This window comes from Zalophus californianus, chromosome 5 (genome assembly GCF_009762305.2).
Source record: "Zalophus californianus isolate mZalCal1 chromosome 5, mZalCal1.pri.v2, whole genome shotgun sequence".
In the NCBI taxonomy this organism is placed as follows: domain Eukaryota; kingdom Metazoa; phylum Chordata; class Mammalia; order Carnivora; family Otariidae; genus Zalophus; species Zalophus californianus.
Window position 1 is genome coordinate 3,026,345 of NC_045599.1, and position 11,756 is coordinate 3,038,100.

General features: G+C 34.2%; 1 pseudogene; it reads right to left on the reverse strand.

Annotated features, from left to right (window-relative positions):
* Positions 1-9,182: 9,182 nt before the first annotated feature.
* LOC113936869 lies at positions 9,183-9,444 on the reverse strand (annotated as a pseudogene).
* Between the last annotated feature and the right edge of the window lie 2,312 nt (positions 9,445-11,756).

Below are 11,756 nucleotides of genomic sequence, written 5' to 3' on the forward strand. Positions count from 1 at the left end.
GAGCCCTGCATCAGGATCCCTGCTCAGTGGGAGGTCTGCTTCTCCCTCTCCCACTCCCCCTGCTTGTGTTCCCTCTCTTGCTGTCTCTCTCTCTGTCAAATACATAAATAAAATCTTAAAAAAACACCTTGATTTCAATTTTGCTACAAATTCTTTATCCAATTTACAAATTTTTACTTGATTGATTTCTCATGTTTTTGTGTACAATAAGTTCTGAATTGGAGGACTGAGCCAAACTTTTAGAGTTTAAAGTTACCTCTCTTTCTTTGTTTCTTTCTTTTTTGTGGGGAGAGGGAAGTATGTATATTTATCTTCCTGTTCAATAGCATGTCTTTCATTAAAATAAATGTTTATCATCTCTGTTAAGAGGCATTGATACCTCTTTTCCACATTGATATTTTTCATTTAAACAGTGTATTTTGTGCTTTTTTCTATTAACCCATCGGCTGACAATTGCATGAATCCTCAACTGGATTAATGTTCATACAAAACCAGAATTTTCACATTGGAAGTGACATTGAATTTGAACATTAAATACACTTATCTGAAACAAGGACTTTTGTTAAAACCAAAGTAATTTAAACACCTTGCCAAAGATCCTGCAGGTGGCTGGATACAGAATACCCTGGGATGCCAAAATTCTAAATCATATCCTGACAGCAGCGAGCAGAGAGCATCTTCTTAACTTTTAAGTTTAGCTTTTTGTTTGCTTTCCTCTTTTTAACACTAGGATGTTTTACCAAGTCTTTTGACAAAAGCAGGCATCCAATTTGAATTCATACTTTTGACTAATGAAGATGGAATATTTTCATCTAATCTCTGACACTATTTGAATGCTTTATTTTTATGGAAAATTATTTTTAGTTCTTTGACAACTTTTTAATTGAACTTTATGGGGCCACAGAACATTTTTTTTCTAAGCTCAGTTTTACAAGAAGGGTCATGTTAAACTTAACAGAATTAATGAAATGAATACAAGTTTAATGGGTTTAGTTTAAGATAATGATATAGGAGAATGCTAGTCACTCCTTGTGGAAACAATGAGTCTACAGCTACAGATGGAAGAATATTTTCGAGAAAAAATAACTGAGCAACTCCTACACATTAAGTGAGTGAGGAAAAATGCTACACTGAAGTAAAGAGGGGAGGCAGAGAAAAACTCACCATAAATCCCACCCCCACACAATAAACCATAATTGGGAGGAAACTCAGAATGATGAGTTTTTGCCAAATGAGCAAAGGATTTGAACCCCACATCTGGTTACACAACTATTAAGATCTATACCGAGAGATAAGCCCTAAAAACATCTAGCTTTGGAAGCCAATGGGATTTGCATCCACAAGACCCATGGTCTATAGCAAACTGAGAAATAGTTCTTAAAATGTTCACAAGCACTCACCTACCCCATAGTAAAGACTGAAGGGGAAAATATATTCCATAAAAATGGAAATCAAAAGAATGTTTGGGGAGGTTTTACAATGGTATCCAAAGAAAAACAAAAACAAAACAAACAAAAAATTACATTAAGACAATATTGTAATGGATAAATAGGTTATTATATAGTGATTAATGGGTCAATGTAACAAGACGATATAATATTTGTAAATATTTATGCACCTAATATAGGGCTACCTAATATATGAAGGAAATATTAAAAGACCTAATGAGAGAAATACACAGCAATACAATGATAGTAGGGGACATCAATACCCTAAATTCATCAATGGATAGATCATCCAAACAGAAAACCAATAAGGAACCATTAGCCTTAAATGACACATTAGAGTAGATGGACTTAACCCACATAGACAGAGCATTCCCTGCAAAAGCAACAGAATACACAGTCTTCTCAGGTGCACAGGGGAAATTCTCTAAAATGGATCATATGTTAGGTCACAAAACAGTTCTTAATAAATTTAAGAAGATTTGAATCTTTTTTTTAAGATTTTATTTATTTGAGAGATAGAATGAGATAGAGAGAGCATGCGAGGGGGGAGGGTCAGAGGGAGAAGAAGACTCTCCGCTGAGCAGGGAGCCCGATGTGGGACTCGATCCCAGGACTCCAGGATCATGACCCGAGCTGAAGGCAGTTACCCAACCAACAGAGCCACCCAGGCACCCAAGAAGATTTGAATCTTATCATCATTTCAAACTACAATGGTATGAAAATCATAGGCAATTACAAGAAGAAAAAATAAAATTTACAAATATGTGGAGATTAAACAACATATTACTGAAAAACCAATGTTTCAAAGAGGAAATCAAAAGAGAAATTAAAAGAAAAATACTGTGAGGCAAATGTAAATGAAAATACATCATACCAAATCATAGGGGATGCAGCAAGAGCAGTTTTAAGAGGAATGATTGGCTTCTGTTAAACACATTTTATTGTAAGAGCTGGTATGACGCTATTTAAAACTTAAAAATGTCCTTTTTATGCAAATGGCATTTTAATTTAAGGTACCAAATTGTTTATCTAGTTTTTATAATATGATTTAAACAGATCCTTTCTGAGATGACATTATCTAACTTTACTTAGATAATGAACAACCTATATCATAATAAGACACTTTGTAATTAAATCACATTAAAAAGAAGATTCCAAGCAACTGTTATATGTTACTTTTTTTTAAAGATTTTAATTTAGGGGTCCCTGGGTGGCTCAGTGATTGGGCATCTGCCTTCAGCTTAGGACATGATTCCACGGTCCTAGGATCGAGCCCCACATCGGGCTCCCTGCTCGGCGGGAAGCCTGCTTCTCCTTCTCCCACTCCCCCTGCTTTTGCTCCCTCTCTTCCTGTGTCTCTGTCTGTCAAAGAAATAAAATCTTTAAAAAAAATAAAAAAATAAAGATTTTAATTTATTTGAGAGAGACATAGCACAGCGGGGAGGGGTAGGGAATCCCAGACAGACTCCCTGCTGAGTGCAGAGCCTGGGGTGGGGATCAATATCCTGACCCTGAGGTCATGACCTGAGTTTAAATTAAGAGTCAGACACTTAGCTGACTGAGCCATCCAGGTGCCCCCCCATTATATGTCACTTTAAAAATGTGGAACAATGAAACAGAAGCTTCAGTCATGAGAAGATGTTTGAAAAACAATTGAAATACACAGTGTAGTGGCTATAAGTCTTATCATTTAATCAATCTTATGCATTCTGGAAGAAAGAAAGACTTCACCTTTACACCACTTGCACTTTACTTTGCACAGATATTTCATTATTAGTACAATTTAAGGGGCAAATCTCTTTCTGAATATAGATTTCACTTTGGATCAAATAATTGTTTGTAGCAATAAGTGCTTAATCACATACCTGGAAAATCCTCAAAAATCCTTAATTCACATTCAAAGAACTAAAGAAGAAGAAGAAGAAGAAGAAGAAGAACAACAACAACAACAACAACAACAACAACAACAACAACTAAAGGAGCCAAAAGGGTGTACTAGGAAGGAAATGGCAAAGATCAAAGCAGAAATAAATACAATAGAAACAAAAAAGACAATAGAACAGATCAAAAAAACTAAGATGTGATTCTTTGAAAAGACAACCAAAATTGACAAATCTTTAGCTGGTCTCACTAAAAAAAAAAAAAAAATCGAGACAATTCAAATGAGTAAAGTCAGAAATGAAGAGGTAGATGTTACAACCATTACCACAGAGACACAAAGTATAACAGGAGCTACAGGGAACAATTATATGTCAACAAATTGCACAATATAGAAAAAAGGGATAAAGTTTTAGAAATGTACAGCCAACTGAGACTAAATCATAAAGAATAGAAAATCTGAACACACAGTTTAGCAGTAAGGAGATTAAATTGGTAATAAATAAAACTTTCAACAAAAAAAGTGCAAGATCAGATGGCTTCACTGGTGAATTCTTCCAAAAATTCAAGAAGAATTTAGAACAATATTTCTCAAACTACTCCAAAAAATAGAAAAGGTGGGAATACTTCTAATCTCATTTCATGAGCACAACATTACCATTATACTAAAATCAGACAGGGATGTCAAGAAAGAAGAAAATTAGAGGCCAATATCCTTGATGAATACATAGATGTAAAAACCCTCAAAAATTGTCAAAATAAATTGAACAATACCTAAAGATGATTATACATCATGATCAAGTTGGGTTTATTTCAGGGATTCAATGATGGCTCAACATAGACAAATCAAACAAGGTAATACCCCATGTTAATAAATTAATGATAACAATCATATGAAAATCTTATTGGGTGAAAAAAAACATATTTGGCAAAATTCAGCATTCTTTCATGATAGAAAATCTCAATAAAGCATGTATAGAGGAAATGTACCTGAACATCATAAAGTCCATTTATGAAAACTCCACAGCTAACATTATATTTAAGTGTGAAAAGCTACAAAATTTTCCTCTAAGATAAGAAAATGAGCATATTGCCCACTCATGCTACTTTTATTCAACATTTTATTAGAATGTTTTATTCAAAGAACTGAGCATGAAAAAGAAAGAAAAAAAGGCATCCATATTAGAAAAGATAATGAAAAACTGTTCACTATTTGCAGATGACATGGTATTATATATAAAATCCTTCAAGATGTCACCAAGAAGCTATTAGAACTAACGCATAAACAGTAAATTTTCAGGATACAAAATTTTCTGCATAATGCTGGTGTGTTTTTAATAATGATAATGAGCCCTCAGAAGAAAAACAAACAAACAAAGAACAATTGCATTTACAATTGCTTCAAAAAAGTAAAACACCTAGGGGTAAATTTAACAAAGAAGGTAAAAGACCTGTACTTCAGGTGTTACAAAATGATAAATGGAATTGAACACACAAATGAAGGGAAAAGTATACCATGCTCATGGATTAGAACAATTAACATTTTTAAAATATCCATACTACTGAAAGCAATCTACAGAGTCAATGCAATCTTTATCAAAATTTCAGTGGTATTTTTCACAGATATAGGAAAAAAGAATCCTAAAATTTGTATGGAACCACAAAATACTCTGAATAACCAAAATCATCACAATAAAAAAAAAAGCTGAGATATTATCTTTCCCAATTTCCAATTTATTACAAAGCTATATTAATTTTAAAAGCTTGATATTGGCTTGTAAACAGGTACAAAGTCAATGGAATAGGAGACAGAGCCCAGATATAAACCCATGCATATATAGTGAAGACTTTTTTTTTAAAGATTTCATTTATTTATTTGACAGAGAGAGAACACAAGCAGAGAGAGAGGCAGGCAGAGGGAGAGGGAGAAGCAGGCCTCCTGCTGAGCAGGGAGCCCAACTTGGGGCTCAGTCCCAGGACCCTGGGATCATGACCTGAGCTGAAGGCAGTTGCTTAACAAACTGAGCCACCCAGGTGCCCTGAGGACAACATTTTCAATAAATGGTGCTTGAAATACTGAACACCCACATTAAAAGAATAAATGTGGATCACTATTTTATACCATATGCAAAAATTAACTCAAAAAAGACTTAAAGACTTGAATGTAAGAGCAGAAACAATAAAACTCCAAAAGAAAACATAGGTCATAAGCTCCTTGACATTGGACTTGGCAATGATTTTTTTATTTGACATCAAAAACAAGATAACAAAAGCAAAAATAAATAAGTGGAGCTGTATTAAACTGAAACGTTCTGTACAAAAAAGGAAATCATCAAGAAAAATGAAAAAGTAATGTACCAAATAGGAGACAATATTTTCAAATTGCATATCTGTTAAGGGGCTGATATCCAAAATATATGTATATATAAAAACACAAAACATTCAATGCTCCCCCCCAAAAAAATCCAATTAAAAAATGGGCAGAAGAAGAATAGACATTTTTCCACAGAAAACACAGGTGGTCAACAGGTACATAAAACTATGGTTAACATTGCTAATCAGCAGGGAAATGCAAATCAAAACCACAATGAGACATTACCTCACACCTGTTAAAATAGCTATTATAAAAAAAAAGAAGAAAGAAAGAAAGAAAGAAAGAAAGAAAGAAAGAAAGAAAGAAAGAAAGAAAGAAGAAAGAAAGAAAGAAAGAAAGAAAGAAAGAAAGAAAGAAAGAAAGAAAGAAAGAAAGAAAGAAAGAAAGAAAGAAAGAAAGAATAAGGAAGGAAGGAAGGAAGGAAGAAAGAAAGAAAGAAAGAAAGAAAGAAAGAAAGAAAGAAAGAAAGAGAGAGAGAGAGAGAGAGAGAGAGAAAGAAAGAAAGAAAGAAAGAAAGAAAGAAAGAAAGAAAGAAAGAAAGAAAGAAAGAAAGAAAGAAAGAACAAGTGTTGATGAGGATGAGGAGAAAAGGACAACTTTGCACAATATTAGTGGGAATGTAAATTGGTGTAGCCATTATGGAAAACAATATAGATTCCACCAAAAAAAAAAAAGAGTACCCTATGATCCAGCAATTCTACTTATGTGTATTTATCCAAAAGAAATTAAAACACTAACTCAAAATGATATATGCACTCCCATGCTGCAGTGTTTTTTGCAGCATTATTTACAGTATCCAAGACATAAGCAACTCAGTTGTCTATTGATAGATAAATGGTCAAAGAAAATGTGTTATATATAAACAGTGGAATATTATTCAGTTGTAAAGGAAATCTTGCCATTTGTAACAACATGGATGGAACTCAGAGCATTATGCTCAGTGAAATAAATCAGAAACAAATAGCATATGATGTCACTTATGAATGAAATCTAAACAAACAAACAAAAAGACCTATGAACTTGTAAATATAGAGAACAAATTGGTGGTCACTAGAGGTGGAACTGGGGTGGTGGCTGAAATGGGTGACTATGATCAAAAGGTACACACTTCTAGTTAAAACATAAAAAAGTTCTGGGGATATAATGTACAACATAGGGATCATAGTTAATAATGTATTATGACTGAATGTTGTTAAGTGTGTACATTTTGAAAATTCTCATCAAAAGAAAAAATTGTAATTATGTGTGCTGATGGATATTAACTAAACTTATTGTGGTGGTCAATTTGCTATCTATATACCAAAATATTATGTTGCACACCTGAAACTTATGTCATAATATGTCAATTATTATCAATTAAAGACAGTAATTTATAACATCTTCATATTGTTTACATTTTACAAATAATTTTTTTCTAATTGAATTATTTTATCATCACAAAGATTTTGAGAAATTAGGGATCATGTACTTTAGGAGAAGATGGCTGAGTTCCAGACATTTTCGGATATTACATAAACACAAATCAAAATTAAAATAAAAAGGGAAACATATTCAGAAAGGCAGAGATAAAATGACACATAAAATGAGAACAATCCTCATGTTTTCTGGTCCAGGAAATGGGAAAAGAGCTGAAGCCCTGGAACACTCTGTGGAATAAAATGATTACTGAGCTAGGCTCCAGTGTAAAGGCAAGCATGGCTGTTCCTCCTTCCCACTCACCTGCAACTCTCCAGGGAAGGGGGACTGAGAGCTGAAGGGTGCTGACGCCCAAGCACAAGGGCTGCACTCCAGGCCATGTTCTCAGGGGTGTAGGGTTAGACCTCTCTGCCCTGATGCTCATGGGCCACAATCTTGTTGCCAGAAATGCTGTTAAAATTATTGTTCAGTAGAAACTGGCTCACCAGTTTTCAGCTCCCAGCATCTCAAGAATGAAAGTGAGGAGCAAGTGGACTATGCAAACTGACCTATTCTTTTATGTAACAAATTTCCAAATAAAGAAGAAAGAAACATAAAACACAGTTACAGATCATAGAATGAAGCAAACATCTCATATAACAAAGAACACTGTGTTAGTAAACTCTTTTTCAAACTTGACTCTCTGATTCAGGGTTTCATTTTCTTTCTTAATTATGTTAAGAATTGTAACTAAGAATGGTGGACAGAATGAGGGGAATAATTTCTCAGTGGATGATTTATTGTCCTGAGAAAAGGACATTTATACACATGAACACCATTTTGTCCTAAGAGAGGTTTGGATGGATAGTAATTATTAGATAAATTCATTTTTTAGCATATTTCTATATTAAACTCTTCCTGGAACAAATGGTAAAAGTATGTTGACATACGCTACCTTTGATGTATGTACCCATATGTAACTACCCAGGTAGGTTAAGATCTGGGACTAGAGGGTGTCTCAGTTCTCACAGGCTATTGGTCTAAAAGATTTTATGAAAAACAAAATGAGACAGCACCATGAAAAATGAGAAGGAAGTATTTTCCTTTTTCTGATTCACAGTTGATATAACTCTTAAGAAAGGTGTTTTTTTTTAATTAAGTGAAAGTCTTGAACTTTAAGTACCTTTAGCATATTTGGGCAGCCCCTAGTAAAAATATATGTTTTAAAAAAGTAAAAACTAAAAGTCTACTTTATTGTTGTGGGTTAAGAATCATTTATATATCTGATACAAGGGTGATAGAGCTGGAGTTCTGGAAAATATCTAATCAGATATCCACAAGAATCAGAAACAAAGGGTACCTATGGTATGAATCCATATAAAAATGACATTTTGGAAAAGCTATTCTTGTCCATAGGAAAGGTAGCAGAGAAGTCAGAACAGTGGTTGGAGGGAGTCACAAGGGAGGGGATTGACTACAGAGGAGCAGGGAACATCTGTGAATCAAATTATTATATTTTTCAGGAAAAGAAGAGACAAATACTCATTTGGTCAATGAGAATTATAGCACATGTAACTGAGAATAGGTTATTATCCAAATAATGAGGTTTTCAAATCCCTACAAATAAAGAAAAATGCAAGCAGGCTAATAGAAAAATTATCAGAAGGCATAAAAAAACACAACATAAAAGGACACCCAAATATTAAAGAGGACAATCACACTGGTAAATAGGAAAATGTGCTATCACTTTGTAGGCACAAGTTTGACACTCTCTTCCAAAACTGAACCACAAACAAACCACAAACAAACATAAAAAATTGCAAGGTTGTGATGCAATTGTCACATTTCTAGACTGATGAGGAGAGTATAGAATAATGAGGGGGCTCTGGAAAGTCTTAGTGCAGCTTTAAGCTTACTAACTTTAAAAGTATATGTGACATAAACTAAGGAAATGTTTTGAAATCATAAAAATTATAATTATTTAAGTTTTGAATAATTATTTAATCTTGTGAATTTTGAATAACTTTTTTTAACATTTTGTATTTATGTATTTTTCAAAAATCTGTCCATGAAGAAGGAGCCAGGTATTAGTTTCTTATAGGGGGAACATTCTCATGGAGATACTGAAAGGCCAAGTCGGTCCACTTCATTTCTTGTTCTTTAACAGATTCTGTGGTGCCACCGTTGTCCTGTTCAGGTTCAGGAAGCTCATTCTTTAACCCACCATCCTTGGCACATATTACAGTTTACCTGTGGTATTGCAACATCCTCATAGGGCAGCTTGTCTTCTCACCAAGCATCGTCAATCAAGTCCAAGATCCTTCCATCTCTCTGTACCTCACTGTCCATTCTCCTGCAGCTTTGATCTTGTCAGATCCGGGCCGGACCCAGGGCTGCACCCGCCTCCACAAGGCTCCCTCTCAGCATCACGTGACCCTTGAATAACTTTTTGATTTGTTTTTGTTTTAATCCCCCTGGTTGCAGATGGCGAAAATACTTTGCAATGGTAATATGTAAGGAGAAGATTAGCATAGTGATCAAGATGGCAGATACCTCTCAGGAAGGAGAAAATTGTTCAGGACAGAAGAGGGGTACAATAGTATTCATTGTATTGATATCTGTATATATCTTAATCACGTTTACAAGCTGTCTTTTAAAATTACTAAAAAATACAGTTAAAAAAAAAAAGAACTGTCAGTGTTGGTGAAAAACGTTGCCATGACTGCAGCTGAAAGTGACACATAAAGAGGAACATTTTAGGTATTGGGGAGAATTTGGTGGTAAGATTATTTCCCAACCTTAATGTCTGGGAAAACCTTTAATACATAATCACATGAGCTGTGTGGGTGGGCTTTGTCATTATTGTTTCAGTATTCAGCAACTGTCCAGTAATATTCTGGATGAAATGGCAACTAACTGTGTCTTGAGATCATTATTCTTGCTTTTAATCTCCTCCTCACAGCCCTAGGCAAATTGAAAGCTGCTGTAGATAAGGAACTTTCTGGAATCTCCCATAGAAAAGGAAACGGAGTAGAATAAACCTCTCAGTTTAACCAACTGTGAATTATTTTTAATTACTTAAGTAATCTGACAGGCACAGATAGGTCAAATGCCATTAGTCAATGTGAATATTTGTGAGAATTCATCATAATGAGCCTGTTCTATAGTTGAAAATAAAAATCATATGCAATATAGGCTTAAGTCTTTAATCAGTTAGCTTTAAATTTTCAAACATAATTAACATACAGTGTTATATTAGTTTCAGATGTCTTATCAGTTTTGAAAATGACTGAAAAATTAAAAACAATAAGAATGTGTAAAATAGGTATCAAAAGAAGAAATATTCATTGGAAGGAAATATATTGTGTTTACTTAATGAAAAGAGATGAAAGTCATAGTATCAGCTATAATGCAAGCAGCTAAAAATATATTAAGCACTACTATCATATGTTAATTGAAAAGGGATTTGTATTCCAAAATGTCTTCACAGGTATATGCTAATTTCCTAATCCCTAAATCAGCAAAGTCAAACTCTCACTCTTTGCAGATGATATGATAATTTATGTAGAAAAGCCAAAAGACTCCAAAACTGCTAGAACTCATACAGAAATTCAGTAAAGTGGCAGGATATAAAACCAATGCACAGAAATCAGTGGTATTCCCATACAGCAACAACAAGACAGAAGAGAGACAAATTAAGGAGTTGATCCCATTTACAATTGCACCCAAAACTATAAGATACCTAGGAATAAATCTAACCAAAGAGGCAAAGAATCTGTACTCAGAAAACTATAAACTATAAAATACTCATGAAAGAAATTGAGGAAGACACAAAGAAATGGAAAAATGTTCCATGCTCATGGATTGGAAGAACAAATATTGTGAAGATGTCAATGCTACCTAGAGCAATCTACACATTTAATGCAATCCTTATCAAAATACCATCAACTTTTTTCAAAGAAATGTAGCAAATAATCCTAAAATTTGAATGGAACCAGAAAAGACCCCAAATAGCCAGAGGAATCTTGAAAAAGAAAAGCAAAGCTGGTGGCATCACAATTCCGGACTTCAATCTCTATTACAAAGCTGTCATCATCAAGACAGTATGGTACTGGCACAAAAACAGACACATAGATCAATGGAACAGAATAGAGAGCCCAGAAATGGACCCTCAATTCTATGGTCAACTAATCTTTGACAAACAGGAAAGAATTCCAATGGAAAAAAGTATCTTCAACAAATGGTGTTGGGAAAATTGGACAGCCACGTGCAGAAGAATGAAACCTGACCATTTCCTTATACTACACATAAAAATAGACTCAAAATGGTTTGAATACCTAAATGTGAGACAGGAGTCCATCAAAATCCTAGAGGAGAACACAGGCAGTAACCTCTTCGACCTCAACCACAGGAACTTCTTCCTAGAGATATCACCAAAGGCAAGGGAAGCAAGGGCAAAATTGAACTATTGGGACTTCATCAAGATAAAAAGCTTTTGCATAGCAAAGGAAACAGTCCACAAAACCAAAAGACAACCGACAGAATGGGAGAAGATATTTGCAAATGACATATCAGATAAAGGGCTAGTATCCAAAATCTATAAAGAACTTATCAAACTCAACACCCAAAGAACAAATGATCCAATCAAGAAATGGGCAGAA